The sequence below is a fragment of the Eleutherodactylus coqui genome, chromosome 1 (genome assembly GCF_035609145.1).
Source record: "Eleutherodactylus coqui strain aEleCoq1 chromosome 1, aEleCoq1.hap1, whole genome shotgun sequence".
Taxonomy (NCBI): domain Eukaryota; kingdom Metazoa; phylum Chordata; class Amphibia; order Anura; family Eleutherodactylidae; genus Eleutherodactylus; species Eleutherodactylus coqui.
The window spans coordinates 229770527-229795480 of record NC_089837.1 but is presented as its reverse complement, the minus strand read 5'-3'; positions in this window follow the sequence as shown (position 1 = coordinate 229795480).

The window sequence follows — 24954 nt, the reverse complement described above, 5'->3', positions numbered from 1 at the left end:
CCCATCCAATGGATCCACGGTTTTATTCTAGTCTCCTTATGTCTCTTTGGTAAATTAATTCTTTGGCATCATACTCCTTTGTTTTTGTGTTGATATTCCATTGGAAGGAGCAGAAAAAGAAGCTGCATCACATTTATATGACTTTACATTGGTAGAAGGAATATTTCTGTACCTAGAAACATATAGAAAAGCAAAGCAGACAAAAAACTACACTTTGGCTTGGAGAATATTGCAGTTCTATATTTGTGGCCTCAGTCGTCGCCATTCCAGTCACAGCAATTTATTTGCAGGCCTTATGCAGCTAACAGTGGGGTTTGGAAAATTAATTTATGCCACACTAAACAGATACAGCTCACAAAAGATACAAGCTATAGTCTAAGACCTTCTGTTTTCACCTATCATGCCACTCAGGAATAGTGGCTCATTTAGCTTAGTTAATATATAGCAACACAAGCAAACAGGGAAACAGTAAATACATACAGTGTGTGTCAGTAGCCCAAGATTTTGTTTAACCATGAGTTAGGCCAATACAAATATTTGCTGGCCTTGCGTATATACCAGTGTTTTTTTTTTCACTTTAAAAAACTAGTTACAAAGAGTTCTAACATTCTGTTTTTACTTTGTCATTATGTGGTAATGAGTGCAATATGATGGTAAAAACTTGACATTTTTTTTAATTTGCACAAAGCCACAGCATAACAAAATGTAAAAAGTAAAGGGGTCTGTAGGCTTTCCAAATAAATTCTATGTTGTATTTTTGCTTAGCTGTGGATTATGCAGCCAATATATGACATTTTTGAATATCCATATCTATATATCTTCAATCTGCTAGAAGGCAGCAACAATAGAACATATCAGTTGACTGCAAACCACATATAATAATTGTTTGTTTTGTCGAACTTCGTCATTCTCTGCCTTTTTTTAATCTAAGATAGCATCCTATATGCTGGGACAAAATAAGGCTGCCCACAGTACGGAGCAGTCAATAATAATGGGTCATCCTATCCCTACCCCATACTAACCTTAAAGACTGCAGCAAACTTGCAGCACACATAGCATGTTATGCCAAATCTTTAGACTACACCTCTTTTACAATACGCCACACCCATTGTATTCCCTCACAGTAATAGTGCTCAGTAGTGACCCCATCATAGTAATAGTTAAGCCGCAATTCTAAAATAATTTGGGATTCACAGAGGCAGTAATAGTCTATAATATAATCAATTGGCCCTTCACAGAATACACTTGTTAAAAGATACTCTTTATTGATTCAAATTAAAACCATATAGACGTGGCGCACATGTAATGCCAGAGGGGGAGATATACACTATCGTTCAAAAGTTTGGGGTCACATTGAAATGTCCTTATTTTTGAAGGAAAAGCACTGTACTTTTCAATGAAGATAACTTTAAACTAGTCCTAACTTTAAACAAATGCACTCTATACATTGCTAATGTGGTAAATGACTATTCTAGCTGCAAATGCCTGTTTTTTTGTGCAATATCTACAAAGGTGAATAGAGGCCCATTTCCAGCAACTATCACTCCAGTGTTCTAATGGTACAATGTGTTTGCTCATTGGCTCAGAAGGCTAATTGATGATTAGAAAACCCTTGTGCAATCATGTTCACACATCTGAAAACAGTCTAGCTCGTTACAGAAGCTACAAAACTGACCTTCCTGTGAGCAGATTGAGTTTCTGGAGCATCACATTTGTGGGGTCAATTAAACGCTCAAAATGGCCAGAAAAAGAGAACTTTCATCTGAAACTCGACAGTCTATTCTTGTTCTTAGAAATGAAGGCTATTCCATGCGAGAAATTGCTAAGAAATTGAAGATTTCCTACAACGGTGTGTACTACTCCCTTCAGAGGACAGCACAAACAGGCTCTAACCAGAGTAGAAAAAGAAGTGGGAGGCCGCGTTGCACAACTAAGCAAGAAGATAAGCACATTAGAGTCTCTAGTTTGAGAAACAGACGCCTCACAGGTACCCAACTGGCATCTTCATTAAATAGTACCCGCAAAACACCAGTGTCAACATCTACAGTGAAGAGGCGGCTGCGGGATTTTGGGCTTCAGGGCAGAGTGGCAAAGAAAAAGCCATATCTGAGACTTGCCAATAAAAGAAAAAGATTAAGATGGGCAAAAGAACACAGACATTGGACAGAGGAAGACTGGAAAAAAGTGTTGTGGACGGATGAATCCAAGTTTGAGGTGTTTGGATCACAAAGAAGAACGTTTGTGAGACGCAGAACAAATGAAAAGATGCTGGAAGAATGCCTGACGCCATCTGTTAAGCATGGTGGAGGTAATGTGATGGTCTGGGGTTGCTTTGGTGCTGGTAAGGTGGGAGATTTGCACAGGGTAAAAGGGATTCTGAATAAGGAAGGCTATCACTCCATTTTGCAACGCCATGCCATACCCAGTGGACAGCGCTTGATTGGAACCAATTTCATCCTACAACAGGACAATGACCCTAAACACACCTCCAAATTGTGCAAGAACTATTTACAGCAGAAGCAGGCAGCTGGTATTCTATCGGTAATGGAGTGGCCAGCGCAGTCACCAGATCTGAACCCCATTGAGCTGTTGTGGGAGCAGCTTGACCGTATGGTACACCAGAAGTGCCCATCCAACCAATCCAACTTGTGGGAGATGCTTCTAGAAGCGTGGGGTGCAATTTCACAAGCTTACCTCAACAAATTAACAGCTAGAATGTCAAAGGTGTGCAATGCTGTAATTGCTGCAAAAGGAGGATTCTTTGACGAAAGCAAAGTTTGATGTAAAAACAATGTTATTTCAAATACAAATCATTATTTCTAACCTTGTCAATGTCTTGACTCTATTTTCTATTCATTTCACAATGCATGGTGGTGAATAAGTGTGACTTTTCATGGAAAACACAAAATTGTTTGGGTGACCCCAAACTTTTGAACGGTAGTGTACCTCAGGTGTGTCTATACTCACTCCTGAGGCAGAAAAACATATAACTAATAATCAAACAAAATCACATTGAACATGAATATTATAGCCACGATGTTCAATGGCAGACAAGGAGTATGTAGCAGTCCTTGCTGTTCATAGATAAATGTCATCCAATAAGGGATACATATAGATCCTCAAAGACTGCTTCTCCTTAATAATGCCTACATGACTAGAATACTTGAAGTGTCGCTAGTCTGATAACTGAAATAATGCGACTACTCAAGCACAAATACACATAAAGGGCAAAAATTACTGCAACACCAGTGTATAGTTTCGTAACCTTTGAAGATGAGCATCACACATATGCCATTCGCAGATGTTATGGCATTTATAGATGCCCAACGTTGGAGGTATTGGATCTCCAGGTGGACACCTTAAATATATTGGTTTCACTTCAGGCTCGGATGTACTTGACGTTAAAAATATTAGGTCTCAATTTATACATCCTAGATGTCTCCAATTTTTTTATATTTTAATTTCGACGCGTTTCCCCGCTGATGTTAGCGGATGATCAAGAAAAAATTTTTTGGAGCTCATTGGTAAAATTTAATTGTGAGGAATGGTTCCCTAAACTGGTAGTTGGCTCAAATTCAATGAGTGTCTGAGACACAATGGAATAACTCATCTTCTCTATATAACCAATAAGACTTTTGATTCAGCTAACTTCTTTTAGGGATCAGTGAGCAAACAGTCTGGTAGTAACCTTTTGTCTACCAGTGCAACATTAACTCCAAGATTGGAGACGGTTGTCAATGTGTCACTCTGAATAAACAGTGTATATCCACAGAATGGCACAGTCCAATATATCCCTATCAGGGAGTCCTGCACATGTGATTCTAAGCAGGGCAAAGTTCCCCCACTTGCTCACTGTCCATATAAGTTGAAGTGCTAGCTCCAGCTACACCTTTCAGTTACTGTATTAAAGGTGTTCCTACACTGCACGTTGGATGACAATTATCTATGAACAACAAGGACTGCTACATACTCCTTGTCTGCCATTGAACATCGTGGTCATAACGTTCATGTTCAATGTGATTTTGTCTGGGTATTAGTTATGGTTCAATAGTATTTTATTATCCACCGTGGGAAGTACAGTACAGCAATAATACAATGTACATAACGGTCATGGACGGGCCACCGTCCAGTCAATCGACAAATTTCGTGGCTTCCTGACGTCCCGTGCAGAGTTTTAAGAGACAAATATAAATAAAACAAATAAAACATAACGTCTCAAAATGAGTCAATCTTGTTCCCTTGTATCTTAAACACTGAACATCCCAATGTTTGGGGATTTAAAATAGACGAAGCGGTAAATGAAAAAAACAAAAGAAAAACAGTAAAATTATTGGTAAGTTTGGTATATGGAAAAGGCCTAGGTGGCCAGAAAGAGGGGCAAGAGGAGGAAAAGGTGGGGAAGGATGGGAGAGAAGATACGGGAAAGAATTGTAGACTAGAATATGTTAAAGTGGGATAGGATAGAATAGAATAGAATAGGATAGCTTAGTATAGAGTAGAGTAAGGTAGAGTAGGTCCGTCCTGTCCGGGTTCCGAAATCACCTCATCGTCGGTTTCATTTTTGCCAGCACATCTCGTCATTTTGACTCTAATAGTGAGACCATCTTAGCTGATTAGAGTGCCACAGAGCCGTCATGCAGCCAAGCCTCCAGCTTAGGTGAAGCCCGGAACTGTAACCATACTGCCCAGGTGTTATAAAATTTAGAATGCCTCATCTCATCCTTGGCACACAACTCTTCCATCTGCTTCAGGTTATCCATGGCTTTCAACCACATCAAACGTGTTGGGGGAGTCACAGATTTCCATTTTCTAGGGATTATTTGCCTCATTGCCAGTAAGAAGAAACGCAAGAGGGAGTTTTTAGTATTTGACAATGATCCCGGTATCATTGATAGCAAGGCCATCTCAGGTGAAAAGTTAACCGAGCCCTTGCAGGTGGCTATGTACAGATCCTCCACTTCTCGCCACAAAGGTTGTATCTGCGAACAAGACCACCAAAGGTGGACAAAGGTTCCTCGTTCGCTGAGACACCTCCAGCAGAGATCCGGATACTAGGGGTAAATTCTGGCTATTCCCAACGGGGTCCTGTACCATCTGGTCAGGATCTTGAAATTATGCTCCTGAAGCTTACTGGAAACGTTTAGTTTGTGTGTCAGAGTGAACGCCTTCTCCCACGCCTCGGTTGTGAATTTTATCCCTAATTCCCTCTCCCAGGTCATCTCCAGAGATCTGTTTCTACCTGCTGTGTCCACTTCCAGTAGTAATTTATACATTGAGGAGATCATAATGTCCCTGATTCTGGGAATTGATTCCGCTGTCCCTGTTAATAGCAGGGTGCCTCATAGGAAGTCCGGTGCGTCCGGGTCGCCCGCCAAGGGAGTAAGTGGGCCCGGCGATGTGATCAGTCCAGACTAGAGATGAGCGAGCACCAAAATGCTCGGGTGCTCGTTACTCGGGACGAACTTTTCGCAATGCTCGAGGGTTCGTTTCGAGTAACGAACCCCATTGAAGTCAATGGGCGACCCGAGCATTTTTGTATATCGCCGATGCTCGCTAAGGCTTTCATTTGTGAAAATCTGGGCAATTCAAGAAAGTGATGGGAACGACACAGTAACGGATAGGGCAGGCGAGGGGCTACATGTTGGGCTGCACCTCAAGTTCCCAGGTCCCACTATTAAGCCACAATAGCGGCAAGAGTGCCCCCCCCCGCCACTGTCAGCATAAAGATCGTTCTCCTCTGCCATAGCTTTAACAGCTGTGGCAGAGAAGAACGATGTTTGCCCATTGAATTCAATGGAGCCGGCAATACAGCAGGTTCCACTGAAAGCAATGGGCTGCCGGTGATCGCGGGATGAATTGTCGGGAAGGGCTTAAATATATAAGCCCTTCCCTGCAATTCATCCAGAAATGTGTTACAATAAAAATATATACCGGCGTATAAGGCGATGGGGCGTATAAGACGACCCCCCAACTGTCACCTTATACGCCGGGAATACAGCGGAGCAAAGAATAAAAATCATTACTCACTTCTCCTGGTGTTCTGCGGCGCTGCTGCAGGCTGTCGCTCCCTCCTGGTCCCTGGCAGAGCATTGCTTTCTAGACGCAGTGGTTGAAATCCCCGCCTCCAGAAACACACGTGCCTTCAGCCAATCACAGCCATTCAATGACATCATTGTCATTGGCTGTGATTGGCTGAAGGCACGTGTGTTTCTGGAGGCGGGGATTTAAAGCCCTTCGTAGAGAAAGCAATGCTCTGCCGGGAACCAGGAGGGAGCGACAGCCTGCAGCAGCGGCGCAGAACGCCAGGAGAAGTGAGTAATGATTTTTATTCTTTGCTCCACTGTATTCCCGGCGTATAAGGTGACAGTTGGGGGGTCGTCTTATACGCCCCATCGCCTTATACGCCGGTATATATTTTTATTGTAACACATTTCTGGATGAATTGCAGGGAAGGGCTTATATATTTAAGCCCTTCCCAACAATTCATCCCGCGATCGCCGGCAGCCCATTGCTTTCAGTGGAACCTGCTGTATTGCCGGCTCCATTGAATTCAATGGGCAAACATCGTTCTCTGCCACAGCTGTTACAGCGGTGGCAGAGAAGAATGATTTGTCTTCTATATGTTCTCAATGGGGTCGGCGCTGCTGCCGCCGGCCCCATTGAGCGCATATAGAGAAGGGCAGATTTTAATACTCGGGTGACACCTAATCTCGCCAGCCACTCACTGCAGGGGGGTGGTATAGGGCTTGAACGTTGCAGGGGGAAGTTGTAATGCCTTCCCTGTATTTCTATTGGCCAGAAAAGCGCGCAAATTTCTCAGGGAAGAAAATGAAAGTAACCCGAACACCACGTGGTACTCGTTACGAGTAACGAGCATCTCGAACACCCTAATACTGGAACGAGTATGAAGCTCGGACGAGTATGCTCGCTCATCTCTAGTCCAGACCTTACAGCAGGACCAACCCAAGCGCCGAGCAGGTTTTCCATAAAAGGGGACAGTCCCATGTCCCTGTATCTGTCCCTTTCTGGAATCCAGATGCATCCCTGTCCTTTGTATGGCGTTGAGTCCTGTTCTGCCTCCACCCATCTTTTGCGATCCCTGCTGTGGAGCATGTCTAGCACGCACTTGGTCAGGGAGGCTTTATGATATAATGCAAAGTTGGGAATTCCCATTCCTCCACTTGTTTTAGGGCTAGTGAGGGTTCTCCAATTCCGTCTGGGTCTATGGTTGCCCCAAATGAATCTCATGACTAAAGGTCGGATTTTTGCAAGGAATGTTCCAGTTAGTTTTATAGGGACTGTTTGGAAGATGTACAGGAACCTGGGGAGGGAGTTCATTTTAATTGTGTTTATCCTCCTGAACCATGATAGTGGAAGGGTTTTCCATCTGGTTAAGTCCCTTTCAAGGGCTGAAATCAGCGGGGTATAATTTTTCTCAAAACGTTTCTCAGGATCCGCTGTGATAACCGTCCCCAGGTACCTGAGCCCATCCCGTCTCCAGGTAAAAGGGAACGCTGTTTGCAATGACTCTATGTCTTTTCCGGGTAGTGTTACGTTTAATATTTCTGATTTGCTAAGGTTGACTTTAAAGTTTGACACTCTGCTAAAGGACTCAAATTCTTTCATTATACATGGGAGGGCTACTCTAGAATTAGTGATGTAGATTAGTAGGTCATCTGCATATAAGGCCACTTTATGCTCTGCCCTGACTGTTTGGACCCCCTGTATATTTCAGTTAGTTCTCAACACGTTCGCCAGGGTCTCCATCACCAGTATGTAGAGGAGAGGAAGGGAGACAGGGGACACCCTTGTCTAGTGCCATTGCTGATCTTAATTGGCTGAGACAATTCTCCATTAACTCGCACCCTGGTCACTGGGCCACTGTACAGGGTAATTATTTTGCCCAGAAAACGCGGGCCCAGGCCTATCGTCTGTAGAGCAGCCTCAAGAAACCTCCAGTTCACCCTATCAAATGCCTTTTCAGCATCTACCGATAACAGGCAAAGCGGGTCCCCCGAGCGTCACGCCCTTGACACGATGGTCAGGGTTCCAATCGTGTTGTCCCCTGCCTCCCTTCCCAGGATGAATCCCACTTGGTCTTTATCTATTAGCGAAGGCATGAGTGGTCTCAGGCGGGCTGCTAGCATGCCAGAATAGATCTTGGTGTCAATATTCAATAGTGAAATAGGCCTACAACTGCCGCATGCTGAGGGATCCTTTCCGGGTTTGGGGATGACTGTTATAGTGGCCTGGAGGGCCTGGGGGGGGGGGGGGGAATGGGTGTTCTTGTGAAACATCATTGAAGGCGTCTAGCATTAGAGGGGCTAGTGCCTCACCACTTACTTTATAGAAACGTGGGGTAAAGCCGTCCAGTCCAGGACTTCTTCCTGTCTTGAGAGCCCGAATTATTTCAGATATCTCTGGCAGGGAGAAGTCCTCCTCCAAGGCACTCCGTTCAGCTGTAGGGATGCTTTTGGGGCCATTTTGTCTTAAATAAGCACCCCTTGCCGTGTCTGCCTTTTCCGATGTCCCTGTGTGTTCCTTTAGGTATTAGTTATATGTTTTTTTGCCTCAGGAGTGAGTATACACACACCTGACATATATCTCCCCCTCTGGCATTACATGTGCCCCACGTCTATATGGTTTTAAATTGAATCAAATCAAGAGTATCTTTTGGGAAGTGTATTCTGTGAAGGTCTAAAATAATTTGGTATACTGAAATGTACTTAAATGTAAAGTAAAAAAACAATGCAATGATTTGGAACTCTCATGCAACCATATTTTACTCAGAATGGAACATAGAATACACATCCCCCTTCCCAGAGATTCTCTTGATAGATCATTTAAACAGATATCAGCCTACAAGTCTGGATACTAATCCACATGCACAATCTGCTAGACTAAAGCCCCATTTACACCCAACGATTATCATTTGAACGAAGGAACGACTGAACGAATTTACAACTTTTTTTGAATAGAAATGCATAGTAAATATGCTGATAATCATCTGAAATCGTCTCCATTTCCCTCACGAGCTAAAGTAAACTTTGCATAGGTTGTTTACTCAGGTGGGTGTGTGTTTATGCGAGCAATTTCTTGCCAACAGCTTTTTAATTAGTGTGAAGAAAACCCTTTTTTTTCTGCTGGCATGAGTAAACAAGTAGGCATTGTGTTTATGCAAGGTAAACAATCACCCCTCCCCTCAAGTTGTTCAGTTTTTCATGGACTGTAGGAATACCATTTAAATAAAGAGAAAAGCAAACGACCATTTTTTATGCAGGTTGAAACTCAGCGATAAGCAACAAATGAACAAATAGTGCATGATGGCTTCGCAGTTACATGCAACGATTATTGTGCAAATTCATTCATTTCAATGCATTGCGATAATCATTGCATGTAAATGGGCCTTAACTGTGCAAGGTCAAACTCATTTCTGGGTATAAGAGTTTATCATTAGAGATGAGAGAGCACCAAAATGCTCGGGTGCTCGTTACTCGAGACGAAATTTTCGCGATGCTCGAGGGTTCGTTTCGAGTAACGAACCCCATTGAAGTCAATGGGTGACCCGAGCATTTTTGTATATCGCCAATGCTCGCTAAGGTTTCCATTTGTGAAAATCTGGGCAATTCAAGAAAGTGATGGGAACGACACAGCAACGGATAGGGCAGGCGAGGGGCTACATGTTGGGCTGCATCTCAAGTTCCCAGGTCCCACTATTAAGCCACAATAGCGGCAAGAGTGGCCCCGCCTCCCAACAATTTTTACTTCTGAAAAGCCCTCATTAGCAATGCATACCTTAGCTAAGCACCACACTACCTCCAACAAAGCACAATCACTGCCTGCATGACACTCCGCTGCCACTTCTCCTGGGTTACATGCTGCCCAACCCCCCCCGCCCCCGCACGACCCAGTGTCCACAGCACACACCAAAGTGTCCCTGCGCAGCCTTCAGCTGCCCTCATGCCACGCCACACTCATGTCTATTTGTAAGTGCGTCTGCCATGAGGAGGAACCGCAGGCACACACTGCAGAGGGTTGGCACGGCTAGGCAGCGACCCTCTTTAAAAGGGGCAGGACGATAGCCCACAATGCTGTACAGAAGCAATGAGAAATATAATCCTGTGCCACCGCCATCAGGAGCTGCACACGTGGGCATAGCAATGGGGAACCTATGTGCCATACACTATTCATTCTGTCAAGGTGTCTGCATGCCCCAGTCAGACTACGTTTTTTTATAAATAGTCACAGGCAGGTACAACTCCGCAATGGGAATTCCGTGTGCACCCACAGCATGGGTGGCTCCCTGGAACCCACCCGCTGTACATAAATGTATCCCATTGCAGTGCCCTGGACAGCAGAGCTAAGGTCAGATTAAATGCAGGTGGGCTTCGGCCCAAACTGCATGCCCCAGTCAGGCTCGAGTTTTTTATAAGTATACACAGGCAGGTACATCTCCCTAATGGGAAGTCCATGTGGACCGACAGCATGGGTGGGTACCAGGAAGCCACTGGAGGTACATAAATATATCCCATTGCAGTGCCCAGCACAGCTTATGTAACGTCAGCTTTAATGCAGGTGGGCAAAAAATTAATTGGATTACACTGTAGGCGAGGGCCCAAAAAAATTGGTGTACCAACAGTACTAATGTACCTCAGAAAAATTGCCCATGCCCAACCAAGAGGGCAGGTGAAACCCATTAATCGCTTTGGTTAATGTGGCTTAATTGGTAACTAGGCCTGGAGGCAGCCCAGTTAAAATAAAAATTGGTTCAGGTGCAAGTTTCAACGCTTTAATGAGCATTGAAACGTATAAAAATTGTTTACAAAAATTATATGACTGAGCCTTGTGGGCCTAAGAAAAATTGCCCGTTCGGCATGATTACGTCAGGTTTCAGGAGGAGGAGCAGGAGGAGGAGGAGGAATATTATACACAGATTGATGAAGCAAAAAGGTCCCCGTTTTTGATGGTGATAGAGAACGATGCTTCCATCCGCGGGTGCAGCCTACGTATTGCTTAGGTATCGCTGCTGTCCGCTGGTGGAGAAGAGAAGTCTGGGGAAATCCAGGCTTTGTTCATCTTGATGAGTGTAAGCCTGTCGGCACTGTCGGTTGACAGGCGGGTACACTTATCCGTGATGATTCCCCCAGCCGCACTAAACACCCTCTCTGACAAGACGCTAGCCGCAGGACAAGCAAGCACCTCCAGGGCATACAGCGCGAGTTCAGGCCACGTGTCCAGCTTCGACACCCAGTAGTTGTAGGGGGCAGAGGCGTCACGGAGGACGGTCGTGCGATCGGCTACGTACTCCCTCACCATCCTTTTACAGTGCTCCCGCCGACTCAGCCTTGACTGGGGAGTGGTGACACAGTCTTGCTGGGGAGCCATAAAGCTGGCAAAGGCCTTGGAGAATGTTCCCCTGCCTGCGCTGTACATGCTGCCTGATCTCTGCACCTTCCCTGCTACCTGGCCCTCGGAACTGCACCTTCTGCCACTAGCGCTGTCGGATGGGAATGTTACCATCAGTTTGTCCGCCAGGGTCCTGTGGTATAGCATCACTCTCGAACCCCTTTCCTCTTCGGGTATGAGAGTGGAAAGGTTCTCCTTATACCGTGGGTCGAGCAGTGTGTACACCCAGTAATCCATAGTGGCCAGAATGCGTGTAACGCAAGGGTCTCGAGAAAGGCATCCTAACATGAAGTCAGCCATGTGTGCCAGGGTACCTGTACGCAACACATGGCTGTCCTCACTAGGAAGATCACTTTCAGAATCCTCCTCCTCCTCCTCCTCAGGCCATACACGCTGAAAGGATGACAGGCAAGCAGCATGGGTACCCTCAGCAGTGGGCCAAGCTGTCTCTTCCTCCTCCTCCTCCTCATGCTCCTCCCCCTCCTCCTCAATGCGCTGAGATATAGACAGGAGGGTGCTCTGACTATCCAGCGACATACTGTCTTCCCCCGCCTCCGTTTCCGTGTGCAAAGCGTCTGCCTTTATGCTTTGCAGGGAACTTCTCAAGAGGCATAGCAGAGGAATGGTGATGCTAATGATTGCAGCATCCCCGTTCACCATCTGGGTAGACTCCTCAAAGTTTCCAAGGACCTGGCAGATGGCTGCCAACCAGGCCCACTCTTCTGTAAAGAATTGAGGAGGCTGACTCCCACTACGCCGCCCATGTTGGAGTTGGTATTCCACTATAGCTCTACGCTGCTCATAGAGTCTGGCCAACATGTGGAGCGTAGAGTTCCACGGTGTGGGCACGTCGCACAGCAGTCGGTGCACTGGCAGATTAAACCGATGTTGCAGGGTCCGCAGGGTGGCAGCGTCCGTGTGGGACTTGCGGAAATGTGCGCAGAGCCGGCGCACCTTTCCGAGCAGGTATGACAAGTGTGGGTAGCTTTTCAGAAAGCGCTGAACCACCAAATTAAAGACATGGGCCAGGCATGGCACGTGCGTGAGACTGCCAAGCTGCTGAGCCGCCACCAGGTTATGGCCGTTGACACACACGACCATGCCCGGTTGGAGGCTCAGCGGCGAAAGCCAGCGGTCGGTCTGCTCTGTCAGACCCTGCAGCAGTTCGTGGGCCGTGTGCCTCTTCTCTCCTAAGCTGAGTAGTTTCAGCACGGCCTGCTGACGCTTGCCCACCGCTGTGCTGCCACGCCGCGCGACACCAACTGCTGGCGACGTGCTGCTGCTGCTGACACATCTTGATTGCGAGACAGAGGTTGCGTTGGAGGAGGAGGAGGGTGGTTTAGTGGAGGAAGCATACACCGGTGCAGATACCAGCACCGAGCTGGGGCCCGCAATTCTGGGGGTGGGTAGGACGTGAGCGGTCCCAGGCTCTGACTCTGTCCCAGCCTCCACTAAATTCACCCAATGTGCCGTCAGGGAGATATAGTGGCCCTGCCCGCCTGTGCTTGTCCACGTGTCCGTTGTTAAGTGGACCTTGGCAGTAACCGCGTTGGTGAGGGCGCGTACAATGTTGCGGGAGACGTGGTTGTGCAGGGCTGGGACGGCACATCGGGAAAAGTAGTGGCGACTGGGAACTGAGTAGCGCGGGGCCGCCGCCGCCATCATGCTTTTGAAAGCCTCCGTTTCCACAAGCCTATATGGCAGCATCTCCAGGCTGATCAATTTGGCTATGTGCACGTTTAACGCTTAAGCGTGCAGGTGCGTGGCGGCGTACTTGCGCTTGCGCTCAAACACTTGCGCTAGCGACGTCTGGATGCTGCACTGAGAGACATTGCTGGATGGGGCTGAGGACAGCGGAGGTGAGGGTGTGGGTGCAGGCCGGTAGGCACTCGTGCCTGTGTCCTCAGAGGGGGGTTGGATCTCAGTGGCAGGTTGGGGCACAGGGGGAGAGGCAGTGGTGCAAACCGGAGGCGGTGAGCGGCCTTCGTCCCACCTTGTGGGGTGCTTGGCCATCATATGCCTGCGCATGCTGGTGGTAGTGGCTCCCCAGCTGATCTTGGCGCGACAAAGGTTGCACACCACTGTTCGTCGGTCGTCAGGCGTCTCTAGGAAAATCTGCCACACTTTCGAGCACCTTGGCCTCTGCAGGGTGGCATGGCGCGAGGGGGCGCTTTGGGAAACAGTTGGTGGATTATTCGGTCTGGCCGTGCCTCTACCCCTGGCCACCGCACTGGCTCGGCTTGTGCCCACACCCTGACTTGGGCCTCCGCGTCCTCGCCCGCATCCACGTCCTCTAGGCCTACCCCTACCCCTCAGCATGCTGTATTACCAGTAGTGCAGAAACAGAACGCTGTAATTAAATGTGCCGCTTATTGGCCTGTGGTTGGAGGCTGACTTCGCTTACGGAACGCACAGCAGAGCCAGGAAGGAATTTTGCGCAAGCCTGCTGTAACACTTAGCTGGCTGCGTATGAATTAGGACAAGCACCCCCAGCAGAGACCCAGTACACTGAGGACGGTCACAGGCAGCCCAAATAGATTTTTTTTCCAAAATGTTTTTGGAAAGCCCCACTGCCTATATACACTAAATATGTCTTCTGTCCCTGCCTCACCACTACTGGCCCTGCACTATGTAAAATTACTGCAGTCTGTTTCACTGTGGACAGGAATACAGCGGTGATGTAACAGGCAACACAGAGCCAGGAATGAATTTTGCGCAAGCCTGCTGTAACACTTAGCTGGCTGCGTATGAATTAGGACAACTACCCCCAGCAGAGACCCAGTACACTGAGGATGGTCACAGGCAGCCCAAATAGATTTTTTTTCCCAAATGTTTTTGGATAGGCCCACTGCCTATATACACTAAATATGTCTTCTGTCCCTGCCTCACCACTACTGGCCCTGGACAATGTAAAATTACTGCAGGACGCAATGCTCTGCACGGCCGATATACAAAAAAAAAAAAAATGTGCAACACTGCAAAAAGCAGCCTCCACACTACTGCACACGGTTAGATGTGGCCCTAAGAAGGACCGTTGGGGTTCTTGAAGCCTAAAATAACTCCTAACACTCTCCCTATAGCAACTCCAGCAAGACAGCACTTTCCCTGAACTATGTCAGAATGCATCTGTGGCGAGCCGCGGGAGGGGCCGATTTATATACTCGGGTGACACCTGATCTCGCCAGCCACTCACTGCAGGGGGGTGGTATAGGGCTTGAACGTCGCAGGGGGAAGTTGTAATGCCTTCCCTGTCTTTCTATTGGCCAGAAAAGCGCGCTAACGTCTCAGAGATGAAAGTGAAAGTAACTCGAACATCGCGTGGTACTCGCCTCTAGTAACGAGCATCTCGAATACTAGTGGACGGCTGTTGGTGATGACGTGGGGCAGAGGAACCCTGCTGGTCTCGCGAGAACTGCATCATTAATTCAGGAGGTCATCCACGTCAGAGACATGCGTCTGCACCGGCGGCAGCCTGAACACAGCGCTGGGTATGACACTCCTAAACATGTGATTGTATTATGTATGTTGCACCTGGCTATGATTGACTGTTTCACCCAATGACATTTGATCTGTTTTAAGTATAATATGTGTTTCTGTCTATGATTGGTGTAGGTGGAGCTTTGGGGGCTATTTAATGTTGGAGTCTGTGTATGTTATTTAGAACTTGATAAAGAACCTCGGATGGAGGGTTGAAACGTTGTGTGGGCACAATAAAGATTTGATCTTTTATTTAACCCCTGGAGTGCTGCTCTCATACATACTTTGCATCTCGAACACGCTAATACTCGAACGAGTATCAAGCTCGGACGACTATGTTCGCTCATCTCTATTTATCATAGATTGAGAACATAATGAGTGCCAAAGTTGGCCAAAAAGTCTTAATTATTTTGTTTGGATTGCAAGGACAAACTAATTTCTGGATATAAGAGGTAATCATAGATTGAGAACATAATGAGTGCCAAAGTTGGCCAAAAAGTCTTAATTATTTTATTTGGATTGCAAGGACAAACTAATTTCTGGATATAAGAGGTAATCATAGATTGAGAACATAATGAGTGCCAAAGTTGGTCAAAAAGTCTTAATTATTTTATTTGGATTGCAATCAAGTGACATATCCTATTAACTGCTGGATTCTAACAGGTTGCAAGAATATAAACACAGATAACGGACAACTGCTACCATTCTCTTCAATGCAGGAAAAATATAAAATTCCCTCTTCTGAGTTTTATATATTCCTCCAAATAAGAAAACATCCTCTCACACACCCAGACCCACAAATCAATATTCCAACGATTTTAAAAAGACCAACTATCTATTACCCCTAACCAACACAAGAATCGTACTAAAGAAATTTACAAATTTTTATCTGATGACATTTTTCTAAAGAAAACTGTACAGTTCCTAAAATGGGAAACAGACCTCAAGTCAATTCTCTCTACAAGAATAACAAACCACCCTAAAATGGGCAGTAAAATCTACAGCATGCGCATCCTACCACAAACAGTACTGTAAATTATTGGTCAGATGGTACTATACTCCATTAAGACTCTCATACATCTATAGCAGCACATTCCCTCAATGTTGGAGAAACTGCAGACAAATAGGGTCACTGCTCTATATTTTCTGGAGTTGTCCCCTAATCTAGACGGTTTAAAATGATAAAAACACTCCACTCCTTCTCAACTAAAAGCAAACCTGGTTTGGTGCTTCCACTATTAGGGATAGCTAATTTCCCACTGGAATGCAGAACAGTTGTCTTCCATATACTACAAACAGCCCGTTTTACAATAGCAATCAACTGGAAAAGCTCTGAAGTTTCTTCCATAAAAGAAATATCCTCTATAGTCTCGACCAACTGCACCTACATAAGAATGCCGTCCGTCCAAAATGGAACATTCGATCCCTTTATATCCAAATGGAACATTTGTCTGACAAATCATCCCTCAACTAACTAGCATACAAATCCCTCCCCATACCACCCTTCCAAATATCTCCATGTCTTAAACCCCCCTCCTTTCCCTAATAGACCCTTTTGCCATAAAGTTAAAGTCTTTAAGTGGTACACACAGGTTTCTAGTTTCTGGTTCATAGTTGATATCTAGTACTCAAGTGATGCACTGCATTAATCTGGCAACTATTTTCTTTTCTTTTGTAAGAAGGCACATTAGTCTCATTACTATTCAACAACAAATTGCATGTTTAAAATATGTCAAAGTAAAAAAATTGTATTTATGTCAACTTTCTTTTTTTCTATGTTTATTATAAAACCCAATAAAAATTATTGAAAGAAAAATGTCATATGTTAACTGTACAATCTGTAGGAGAAACGGAAATATAATATATATTTGAATATTGACAGGATTGCACGTATGCCTCAACTATATTACACATTTACAATCTATGCCATGTTAGTGTGGTAGCACACTTGCATGCTGCCAGGTTCTTGCAGCAGTTTCAATTTGTTTATTTTGCTGCTTTAGGGTGTGTGTATTTTATTGACATATTTCACTACAATATTTAACCTCCGTTTTTCTTTTGTTTTTTAACTCCTCCTTTAAACATGCTGTCATGTCCCCGTTACTAAAGAAACCATTTCTTGATTTACAGACGCATCAGAAGAAAAGCCAAACTTCACCTGCCAGAAATGCAAGCTTGTGACTCTATTGGAAGAAAAAGTGCAAAGTCTTCAGGAGAGAATAGCTACATTGAAACTCATTAAGGAAGATAGATTTTCTTGACAGAGCAGAAGTAAGACTTCAAAATGTTGAAGGAAAATACATTTTCAGTGTATCTGCAGAAGTAGACAAATGGAAGCATATGCCTCAAAGAAGCAGGAAGCTTAGGAGTCAGTTATCACCCATATTGCTTAGGTACTAGGCTCTCACGCAGGAGAACGACTAGGTGCATCAAGAAATGACTGTGCTCACAAAGAACTGTGTAGTAAGCACAGTTAGAAATGTTGTTGTGAAGAAGGAAAGGAGAGTGCTGGTTGTTGCGGATTTCCTATTAAGAGGAACAGAGGCCGCTGTCTGTAGACCTGACATAACTTTACAAGAGGTGTTTTGTTTTCCAGGTGTTAGAAATCAAAAATGTGTCTGATAGGCTATCAAGAATCTTCAGTACTACAGACAACTACCCATTCATAATAATACATATAGGGGCAAATAACACTTTCCAAAAAGGTCCTTGTAACTATCTGCAGAAACTTTGAAGACCTCAGTTGGAAAGTGAAGGAACTCGGAGCACAAGTGGTCTTCTCATCCATCCTCCCAGTGGATGTTCATAGAATTAACGAGATGAAAAAGAATTCTAGATGGGAACAACTGGTTATGTTAATGGTGCTGTCAGCAAAGATTTGGATTTCTAGACCATGGAGTGAATTATCTTTTTGATGGACTCTTTGCTAGAGACGGATTGCATCCTACAAAGACAGATAAACATGTATTTGGAAGACGCCTTGCTATACCCATAAGAAGAGCTTTAAACAAAAACAATATTGGAAGGGAAGTGAAAGGCCAGGTAAGAATATACAGCTAATTAATACATTTGAAAACCTTGCTATTAGAAGTGGGAGGAAACAACAAAGATAAAAAATTCAGAAGGAAATTAAAGGTACAAGAGATACCAAACACAAACTAAAATGTTTTTAAACAAATACACAGAGCATGGGAAACAAGCAAGGGCAATCAAGGCTCCTAACATAGGAAGAAAAATATGATATCATGGCATCACAGAAACCTGGTTGGATGATACACATGATTGAAATACAAGTCTGGAAGGATACAATCTTTTTTTAAGAAACAGACCCACTAAAAGAGGAGAAGGTATTGTGTTGTATGTTAGGAGAACATAAATCTCAACAGAGATTCAAGCTTCAGAGCATGGTAGTTCTGTAGAAACTGTTTGGGTAAGAATATGAAGAAAGAACAACAGAAAGAACACCCTTGTAGGCATTTAATATAGGGTGCCTGGACAAGCAGAAGATATGGATTAACATTTACATATCCTATGGTCAAGTTCTTAAAGCACAACATAGTGATCATGGGAGATTTTAACTATCCAGACGTTTGTTGAGAATCTCTCTCAGGCAAAAGTAATGGGTCCAACAAATTCTGATCTGCTCTTGCTGACAACTTTATATTCCAAAAGGTAGAAGATAAAACCAGGGGATTTGCTATCTTGGACCTAATTCTTACCAAAAGGGAGGAAATAGTTTAGGAAGTAAGGGTGGCTGGGACCTTAAGGGGCAGTGATCATGCTATCCTTGAATTTTGGAAAACAAGAGGAGAAATATTTGAGAAGTCTCAGATCTCATGGTTGGATTTCAGAACGGCAGATTTTAATGGAGTCAGAAAGAGGGCAGAGAGAATCCAATAGCTGGATGTTTATAATGATAGAAAGGTTGGAAAATGTTGCAAAATGAGATTCTCAAAGCACAATCGTTAACAATCCCTAAAAGAAGGAAGAATAGGAAGCATTTAAAGAGACTAGTATGGATTAACACAAAACTTGCACACATGCTAAAAAAGCAGAAAATATGTTTATCAAATGGAAAGAGGGGGCATATCCCAAGAAAAATATAATGTAGTCTGCAGAAACTGTAGAGCAAGTTTCAGACAAGCTAAAGCTAATAATGAATTGAGGCTTGCCACAGAGGCCAAAAGCAATAAAAAATTATTTTAGAGGTATGACAAAAGCAAAAAAAAAGTAAAAGATACTGTAGGATATTTACAGGATGAAAATGGTAAACTGGTTAAAAAGGATGTTAAGAAGGCTGAACTTTTAAATTCATAATTTGTTTCTGTTTTCTCTCAGAAAGTAGATGTAATATCAACTGATCTTCCCTGTGCTATTGAAGAAATAAAAAAGCAAATGTTGTCCCTCTTTTTTTAAAAGAGGGAAAAAGGTGGACCCAGGAAACAACAGGCTTGTGAGCCTGACTTTTATACTGGAAAAGATCTTTGAACAAATTATTAAACAGCATATATGCAAGTATTTGGATGAAAATAAAATAAATAGAGTCAGTCAAATCTAATGCCCTTCTATGACAGAATCACCGACTGGGTTGATCAGAGAAATGCAACAGATATAATATATCTTGACCTTAGTAAAGCACTTGACAAAGTATCTCATACCATCCTTACTGAAAAATACGACCAAATATAGGATTGACAAATCAATTGCTAGGTAGATTCAACTATAGCTCCTATACCCCTGATGATGGCAGATTTCTGGTGAAACATGTTGGGAAAGCTGTTCTTTTAGCACAGAGCCTCATTTAGTCCATCCTACAATGCTTATGCCAGACTCAGTTTATCTGGCAGCAATTATCACACATGCTGGCAATTTATGCAGGGAGCTAATGACTTGCTAAATCTTCACTATATAGCGGTGTACTGCTACATGGTAGCACGCACCATTTGCAGCAAGTGTTACAGTCATGACCCTGATACTTGTACATGATTAGCAAAGCAGGATATTGTTTCTTAGACTGATTTTGTCTAACTTATTACACTCATTCACACTATATTGAGACTCTGATCTTTTTAATTAATTGCTACCACAATATAATAAAACATATTCTTCTATATGATACAAGTACATATAATGAAGGTAACTTTATAAGGGGACGCAACTGTGGGTTTTAGCTCTTGGCCAAGGCTGTGGTGTAGTTGGTTACAATTTAATCCTACTGGGCCCTTGAAGTCCCAAAACATTTTGTTCAAGCTACAAGGATGGTGAGCAGTCTAAAAATCATGTCCTATGAGGAACGGTTAAAGGATTTGGGAATGTATAGGTTGCAAAAAAGAAGTCTGAGAGGAGACTTAATAGCAGTCTACAAATATTTCGAAGGGCTGTCACATTGCAGAGGGATTAGCCCTATTCTCATGTGCAGAAGGAAAGACTAGAAGCAAAGGGATGAAACTGAAAAAGAGGAGACAGATTAAATATTAGAAAAAAACATTTGACAGTGAAGGGGATCAATGAGTGGAATAGGTTGCCACAGGAGGTGGTGAGTTCTCCTTCAATGAAAGTCTTCAATAGATCAATGATCCCATCTCCCCACAATTCTTCCAAAACAGCAGAAAGGCCCTGGATTTATTCTATGTATTCTAGTGGGAGGGTAGTCGCATCTAGATATTAGTTTATAGTGAGTCTCCAGGAGATTGGCATTCAGAGCGCTCTTGTGGGCCCATGCAAAGGCATTCAGTCATTGTTTAGGGACGAAAGAAGATTTAATGTCTCTTTCCCAGTTTAGCAGGTGAACTTTTTTGAAGTATCTCTCCTCCAATTCCTTTTTCCCTACATAAATCACATAGAAGAAGCACATACTCAACTTAAAGGGCACAGTTTGCATAGGAAATTATAGAGATAAATAGGAAGCGAGAGACTCAAAGGAACTTATTTATTGTCATTAAATCAGAGATGGTTGACATTCCCCTCTATCTCTCAACTTATCTACAGAAAGCTCCAGAATGAAAAATTACAAAAGGTTTCTTGGTGAAATTTATGATGGTGAAGGATGGAACTACAAGGGACTGGTTGAAGGAAATTGCCACTAGTAAGTGGCATAGGGTGCGATCTCTCAATAATTGATCTTTTATTGTAGGCCAGTTTGTTGGATGCAGGGGGGAAGCACCAGGAGCAAATTTGGCATAGCAAAATTGCTCTGTAGTAAGCTGTTAAATTTGGAACTCCCAGTCCTCCCCTCTATCTTATTGCATACTTTGGGTCTTTTCATGTTCCAAATAAATGCCATCCATTTGCCATTGGAGATGGTTAAGGTATTTCTTCGGGCAAGGCATGATCATAGTGCAATAGACAACAGGATTTTAGGCAGGACCATCTACACCATTCATCCAATCGCCATGAAACTTTGGGAAGTTGTTGAGTACACCCCTGGGAAGATTGTAGGCATAGTACAAATATTCTATGATAAATGGCGCGTGCGCGAGCGTCGTCGACGGTTATGACCACCCACGTAGATCGTTCGATTTCCATCATTGCCACTAATTCTCTCAATTCCCGATGTCGTAGAAACATGAAATTTGGCACGAGCATTGATTATGTCATAAATAGGAAAAGCTAATGGGTCCCAACTCGATTATTCAATATTATGCGCAAAAGAATTAGCGTCCAAACTTTACGTACGGAATCTAATTTTCTCGCTTCCCAATGTCATAAAAACTCGAAATTTGGCACGAGCATTGATTATGTCATAAATAGGAAAAGCTAATGGGTCCCAACTCGATTATTCAATTCTAAGCGCAAAAGAATTAGCGTCCAAATTTTACGTACAGAATCTAATTTTCTCGCTTCCCAATGTCATAGAAACTTGAAATTTGGCACGAGCATTGATTATGTCATAAATAGGAAAAGTTAATAGGTCCCAACTCGATTATTCAATTCTATGCGCAAAAGAATTAGCGTCCAAATTTTACGTACAGAATGTTATTTTCTCACTTTCCGGTGTCATAGAAACAGGAAATTTGGCACGAGCATTGATTATGTCATAAATAGGAAAACGTAATGGGTCCCAACTCGATTATTCAATCCTAAGCGCAAAATTTGGCACGAGCATTGATTATGTCATAAATAGGATATTGAGAATGCTGAGGTAAAATAAAAGCTGTGCTGTGATTGGTTGCTATATATTATACCGCTGAGGTAAAATGAATGTTGTGCTGTGATTGGTTGCTATTTTTTATATTGCTGAGGCAGAATAAAAGTTGCGCTGCAACTTTTACGTATGGAATCTAACTCTCTCACTTCCTGATGTCATCTATATATATAAAAATGAATGTCTGTCTGTCTGTCCTTTATGCATTACTGCACCATTCATCCGCTCACCATGAAACATTGGGAAGTTGTTGAGTACACTCCTGGGAAGATTACTTGCATAGTACATCTATCCTACGATAGGTGGCGCGCGTGCGAGCGTCGTCGACAGTTATGCCCCCCCAGACAAAGATCATTTGATTTCCATCTCAAGCACAAAAACAAAAGGCATTACGACCAACGGGATGCGTGTTCAACTACAAAATAATGCATCCGCCGAACGTTTCGCAAGACAATTGCTGCATATTGAGAATGCTGAGGTAACATTAAAGCTGCGCTGTGATTGGTTGCTATTTCTTATACTGCTGAGGCAACATGAAAGCTGTGCTGTGATTGGTTGCTATATATTATACCGCTGAGGTAACATGAAAGCTGTGCTGTGATTGGTTGCTATTTTTTATATTGCTGAGGCAGAATAAAAGTTGTGCTGTGATTGGTTGTTATTTCTCTTACTGCTGAGGTAACATGAAAGGTGCACTGTGATTGGTTGTTATATTTTATACTGCTGAGGTAACATGAAATCCTAAGCGCAAAAGAATTAGCGTCCAAATTTTACGTACAGAATCTAATTCTCTCACTTCCCGATGTAATTTGGCACGAGCATTGATTATGTCATAAATAGGAAAAGTTCATGGGTCCCAACTCGATTATTCAATCCTAAGCGCAAAAGAATTAGCGTCCAAATTTTACATATGGAATCTAATTCTCTCACTTCCTGATGTCATCTATATATATATAAAAATGAATGTATGTCTATCTGTCTGTCCTTTATGCATTACTACACCATTCATCTAATCACCATGAAACTTTGGGAAGTTGTTGAGTACACTCCTGGGAAGATTACTGGCATAGTACAACTATCCTACGATAGGTGGGGTGCGTGCGAGCATCGTCGACAGTTATGCCCCCCCAGACAAAGATCGTTTGATTTCCATCTCGAGCACGAAAGCAAAAGGCATTACGAGCAACGGGATACGTGTTCAACTACAAAATGATGCATCCGCTGAACGTTTCGCAAGACAATTGCTGGATATTGAGAATGCTGAGGTAAAATGAAAGCTGTGCTGTGATTGGTTGCTATTTCTTATACTGCTGAGGCAACATAAAAGCTGTGCTGTGATTGGTTGCTTTATATTATACCGCTGAGGTAAAATGAATGATGCGCTGTGATTGGTTGCTATTTTTCATATTGCTGAGGCAGAATAAAAGTTGCGCTGTGATTGGTTGTTATTTCTCTTACTGCTGACGTAACATGAAAGCTGCACTGTGATTGGTTGTTATATTTTGTACTGCTGAGGTAACATGAAAGCTGCGCTCTGATTGGGTGTTATATATTATAAAGCTGAGGTAACATGTAAGCTGCGCTGCGATTGGTTGTTATATATTATACCACTGAGGTAACATAAAAAAGCTGCGCTGTGATTGGTTGTTATCTAGATATATAAAAACGTATGTATGTATGTCTGTCTGTCTGTCTGTGTCTTCGCAGCAACGCGCGACGGGTAAACTATGTCCCCCAGACAAAGATCGTTTGATTTCCATCTCAAGCACAAAAACAAAAGACATTACGAGCAACGGGATGCGTGTTCAACTACAAAATGATGCATCCACCGAACGTTTCGCAAGACAATTGCTGGATATTGGAAATGCTGAGGTAAAATGAAAGCTGTGCTGTGATTGGTTGCTATTTCTTATACTGCTGAGGTAACATGAAAGCTGTGCTGTGATTGGTTGCTATATATTATACTGCTGATGTAACATGAAAGCAGCGCTGTGATTGGTTGTTATATATTATAACGCTGAGGTAACTTGAAAGCTGCACTGTGATTGGTTGTTATCTAGATATATAAAAACGAATGTATGTATGTATGTCTGTCTTTGCAGCAACGCGCGACGGGTAAGCTAGTCATTTTATAAATGACCATTCTGCCCAGTCATGATGGTTTTGCCCTAGCATAGTTAGACTGTCTCTAAGTCCTGCACCTAAGGGTTCAAAATTAAGGAACAGAATATTGTTAATGGGGAAGGAAATATTGATTCCTAAATAGTGTTCTTTTCACGTGAATAGGGAAACGATTGCACGGGGACTACTAATATACTATACTAATATACTAATCTGCCAAAGATTGCATGGGGACTACTAATATAATACAGTATAATATTTATTTTTATAGCGTCAACATATTTTGCAGTAATTTACAAACCAGAGGGAACATACACAAAATAAGTCTTATTTGATACATAACAAAGGGGTGCCAATACTTCTGCATTTAGCATTGAATAATTGAGTTGTGACCCCTTTACTTTTCCCTGTTTAGGACCTAACGAATGCTCCTGCCAAATTTTATCATTGTACGACACATACTCAAGATTTTATACATATTCTTTATAGTAATACAGGTTATGTTGCACTAAAACTTGAATATTTCCCCTTCTGTTTCAGGAGCATTTGATAGGATTTTAAGACCTTAAGTGCTCTTTCACATGAGCTTCGGCGTTTTCACGTCCATGCAGTTTATTGGCATGAATGGACATTTTTCCGCGATGACAGCCAACATTTTCTTGGCCATTCACACAACCATGAGCGTAGTTTTTTTTTGCGAAAAAATATGTTCCACTTCGTATTTTGCTCTGCAAAAATCCTTGGGATGCTTTCCAATGCCTATATAGAGGCACCTGTAAGCTTTACACAGCATTGGACGTTGCTAA